Source organism: Pinus tabuliformis, chromosome 3_1 (assembly GCF_031772625.1).
Source record: "Pinus tabuliformis cultivar Carrire ecotype Pingquan chromosome 3_1, CPIR1, whole genome shotgun sequence".
Classification (NCBI taxonomy): domain Eukaryota; kingdom Viridiplantae; phylum Streptophyta; class Pinopsida; order Pinales; family Pinaceae; genus Pinus; species Pinus tabuliformis.
Genome location: NC_142301.1, coordinates 526,954,804 through 526,960,043, shown reverse-complemented (window position 1 = coordinate 526,960,043; position 5,240 = coordinate 526,954,804). Strand labels below are relative to the sequence as shown.

Here is a 5,240-nt window from a genome sequence, read left to right as displayed (position 1 = left end):
TCTGCCTATATTCCTGTCCTAACCCTGCACAACTAAGCATGCTTCTTTCCCTTTCCATAAACATCTTGTTCAATCTTTCTGCAACTCCATTTTTCTCAGGTGTGTATGGAGTAGTCTTCTGTCGTGCTATACCACACTTCTTCCATTCTTCATCAGACATTATCGTTGGTTTAGTACCTTGATCTATTGTGATCAACTGATCTTTATCCACCAACAAATCCTCCATCTTGATTTTCCACAACTCAAAACTTTGACCATTAAATTTATCGATCTCTATCTTTCCATTGCTTGCCATCTTTCACCACAAGAATCGATCCCATAGATCTCCCACTGAACAGGGTCTAACACAGGCCCGAGCAAAACTTCTCAGCAGCAAAGGTGTCCCCTTGAAGCCAAAACAACTATGATACCAAATACAGGTTTTAACCTCCTACATTAATTACCTACATACAAATTCTAAAAATAGAAAATAAACAATGGCGAGAGCATAACACTTAAAACAAATATACACAGAGATTTTCTCCTGGATCCCAAAACCAGTACTACCAGTTTGATATTTCATTATTTTCCATTCAATGTTACAATACATATATATACATGCCAAAGCATACATAAACCCAAATCTATTAACCCTTGATTAGAACATAACCTTAGTTCCCTTGAATGGATCTACAAAATACCATGGATCAAAAACCATCGCGCCCAAAACCATGTGTGAAATCCATTTAAAAAACCTTAGGCTAGTCGTGGAAAGAATATTACACAACCCAACATTAATGAAAAGTTATGTCCTTAGTATTTTAAATATTTTTGCTATGTATACAAATAGTGGTCATTACATGGCTACATAGTGTAGACATGAATCTTCATGATATACAAGCTTCATCAACTTGGAAACACTACAGTAATCTCTTCAGTGAAACGACTTAACATGGTAAAACATATTTTTTTTTCTGACTAATCCTCTTTAGATTCAAACTCGATTCTTATGAGAAAATCATTAGATGGCTTAAAATTTTTCCACATTAAAGAGTTATTTCCTTGGGCACCCAAAGTATGATTATCATACTACTGGAAAATAACTTTTCTAATATATCATCATCATATAAAACTTTCAGAACCAAATCAACCTCTGTGACTACATCTGTACTGGCATTCTTACAAAAAGCCTCAATTTCATTCAACAACAATAGCTGGTAATCTTCATTCTGAAGAGCTTTGGAGAAGTAAATATTTCTCTTTTCAACCTCCTTGGAAAATCACTCGCTAACACCTTTTTAAGGCCCTCAAAAATGCGGTCATCACTTCTTGAGGAGAATCACTAAGAGATTGTATGTTCTTCACCAACTAATTAGGAGAGTTTCCCCTTTGAAGAAAATCATTAAAATCAACAAGAAGCTTAGCATGAATGCTTAACCCTTTAACTGTCTTCAAGTTGTTCTCATCAAAATCACTCTCTTTCTCCTTATCATCACTTTCTGGCATAAGTTTTGTTGATTTCTTACCATTCTCAGCATCATTCTTACTCTTAGGATGAGATATTGTGTTCTTTGAAACGGTCTTCCCTACAACCTTCATATCAGTGTGTTTCTTTGTACCTTCTTTAGGTATAATTAACATCACCATTTCATTGTTAGCAAGAGTCAGTTGCTCCTTGATCCTCTTATGAGAAGACTCAACAGAGGTGTCAACCTACCATTCCACTCCATCATCGGCTTCCTCATCATGGTTTTCCTCGATCCTTTGAGGAGATTGATCGTCCTCATTAGAAGATTTCTTATACGCTACTCTTTCCTATGTTATTGCCTTACAAAATTTATTTTGCAACATGTTTGCAATTTCTAGTCATACAATTTATAGATGTAGTTTTTAATCTATTAAAATAATTGGGCATATTTTTGTTCTTAACACAAGTATGAAAAATCGCCAACGACTTTGTTATGAAGTACTAAGTAAATCATGATATTCAATGTTCAAATACTTCTGGGTCAAACAAAAAAAATCATAAATATGAAAAGTATGATATTTCTTTTGTGAGAATAGACTGAAGGAGTAATAATGTGCCTATTAAAGTTCCAAGTTTGAAATCTTGTAGTTACACATCCAATCATATTAAAGATTGTGAACTTAAAAATAAAAGAAATAAAAAGACACTATAAATTTATTAACATGGCCTGGGTTAGATACAATCCCAATACTCTAAATTCATCGTTTCATTGTAAAAAATGAAAATGGATAGATTCCAATTTAAAAACATTCATTATACTATTTCATAGATGAATTCACTTTGTACACGGTGTTATATGGGATTTACGATTGCGGAAAAAAGTATCTCCCCTAGATTTGATGGCTAACCTAGAACAACAAAGAGACAAGGAATACAATGCTTTCCTTAAAGTAAATAGATGATGGTATGAAGCCTACCTAGAATATGTCATGGGCTTCGCTCCTTCCTTCGCTTGAATGCTCCAATTCCAACTTTGATTGCCAAAATTAGAACCTCCACGGTTAGATAACAAAATCCAAGAAACTACGAGATCTATGCAGTATCATCTATATACTCTATTCAATAGATCAAAATGGTATTGAAATACATGAAATAAGAACACCACATACATGAAAACAAAGAATTGTCTACGTTAATATAAATGGAAGGGGTTTACAACCATAAATAGGTGTTCATCTTGTAGAAGAGATCTTCCAATGCTGAATTTTCCCTTCCTTGTCACAATGTGCACCTCCAATCACCCTAAATGAATGAAATGGAACTTGTCACCACAACAACATAAGGGTAACATCACTCTCCAAAATCCAACCACTACTAACCCTGGGCCTATGGAATGAGGTAAATATATAGGAAGGAGAGGTGTTCATGAATTCTTATCCATTTACCAATCTAGGCTTGAGATCCAAAAGTGATTGGAGGATGATCTCAAGGGATAATATGGTGATTTCTCCAAGGTGGAATCATATAGGATTCGAATGTTTATCCAAGGTAAATGGTTAAAACAACCTCTTGAAGCTTCTAGAAGAGGAAGCTTCATATTTTTTTATTTTTTCCCTAATTTCTAGAGTCAATACACCCCCACATTTATGCAGGGTGCACTGCATAGAACCCTGAGAGAAAGAGAGATTGCACTACAACACATGTGCTCAGTTATGCAGGGTGTTTTGGTCCTTAAAATAACTAAAACAAGGTGATTTTAGGAAGAAACTCAGGGATTAGATAGAGTCATGCTTACGAATTTCTACAACACGATGGTAAGGAGGAATAAGATTTTTATTGACCCCATTAGGAGGCGCATTGATGGGATGTGACAAAATGAACTATAATAGATTACCCCCTAAAGTGGAAAGTCAGAAATGATGATTGATGACTGAAGTGCTTTACCTTGTGACAAGTCGGGACCAAGAACAACCGGTGGGCTTCATCTGTTACAATACATTTTCATCATGACATCTTTTTTGCTAAGGGAGGCATACCCATACTCAACACATAAGCTAAGATAACATGTATAACGATCAAAAGACACATCCATGGATGACAAGTGGTGCACCCATGACTGGATGATTGTCTATTTGATCATGGCCATCATACATTGTGATCTCTGTATAACCCTGAAATCACAGCCTGAATGGATGAAAATAGATCCATAGTCTTCTATCTCCTTCACACAACTAAGCAATGTACGAGTCTAACCATGTGAATAAATGAGTTGAGGTAGAGCATTGTAGACATCATCTGATTACCAGCGAATGATGTAAGCTATTAATAGATGTGAGAGAAAACACCGATGATGTTAATGTCTCTCGAGGTACTACAATACAAAACATATGGTGTGAATAAATGAGTTGATGTCGAACACCACAAAAAGTATTTCAGTCGAAGGCCATTGATGTAAAACTGTCACTGAGAGCGAGGAAAATTGCCATTGATGTATGAAAGAAATAAGGTACTAAAGATTTTTCTAAGTCAACTTCTTGGATAATATGTTGATGTTGATAGAAAGTGACCCATTGCAAGAGGGCTTTGATGTATCCCCCATCAACAACATGAAACGGGTATCATGATTGAGAAAAAATGATTAGAATGATGCTGACACAAAACTAGATCAGGAAATGAAAACATGGAATGAAGGCTTAAAAGTATTGTAATGGATATCAACTAAATGACTTATCTTGAACACTCAAACAACACTGAATGGAGTTGGCTGCATTGAACCAAAACCAAAATGGAGGCTCTAAAAATAGTATGATAACCAAAAGAAAAGAAGATTACCCAACCCAGTAGCCACATAGGTGAAGTGGAAGAGTGTCATTTCCAAGAGCGATCCACTAGAATTAGAAATGGAATACCCTATTTTCCCAATTTCCCTAACCATATTGGTCAGTACTGTTGTGGGGAAAAGTGTCTATTCAAAACGACCCTATCCCACTAAGGTGTGAAGTGCCTTAGCAACAAACAGAGAAAACTACTTTTGTATTCTTCTTTATGAACTATAAACGAAGACGAATAGGATGAACCAACCTGTGTCTTGCGCTAGTCCTTTGATCCAATCTCTCTTCTCTTTGACAACTTCCAGCTACCTGCTCCCTTACTTGCCCAGCTTCACCAAGTTCCTACAAGATCATAGAAGAGGAAAACTACACAAAGACATAGATTTATATTCATAAATAGCTTAGGATCAGATTTAAGCTAAACACACAAATGTAACAAGCATCAATGATACACAAGCATGTAGGAGAAACTCAAATAGTTTTATTGATATAACAAGAAGATCCAGGAGGAGATACAACCAAGTGAGTCCCGATCTAGCATCAACCTCCCAGCAAAAGAATCCCTTCTTCACCTCCAAAAAAGCATAAATCACCCAATACTCTAATCTCAATCTCAAAACCAACAACAATTCTCTGCAATGTACAAAATTCCAGCCTCTGGATCTCTAGGATGAGGGATCCATATATAGATGTATGCAAAGAAGATGAGTCAGCTTGTCATTTGACTAGTGTCTTATCTCTATCAGTTCTTGCTTCCACTTGGAGGCTGAGAGCCTCTTACTCATCCTTGGTCGAACTCAGTGAGGCAAGTGTCATGGAAGAAGATTCTGGAAGCTTCCATTGTCTTTCCACCTCGCGGAATGGCACTGCCATTTGTCATTTCCCGCTCAGCGCACCCTGGTAGTGCATTTAGGTGCGTTGCAACGCACCTAGCTAGTGTACTTGGGTGCTATGCAACGCAG

General features: G+C 36.5%; 1 pseudogene; it reads right to left on the bottom strand.

Moving 5' to 3' along the window:
* Window positions 1-957: 957 nt before the first annotated feature.
* On the bottom strand, window positions 958-1,626 carry LOC149188153 (putative eukaryotic translation initiation factor 5-2; annotated as a pseudogene).
* Window positions 1,627-5,240: the final 3,614 nt, after the last annotated feature.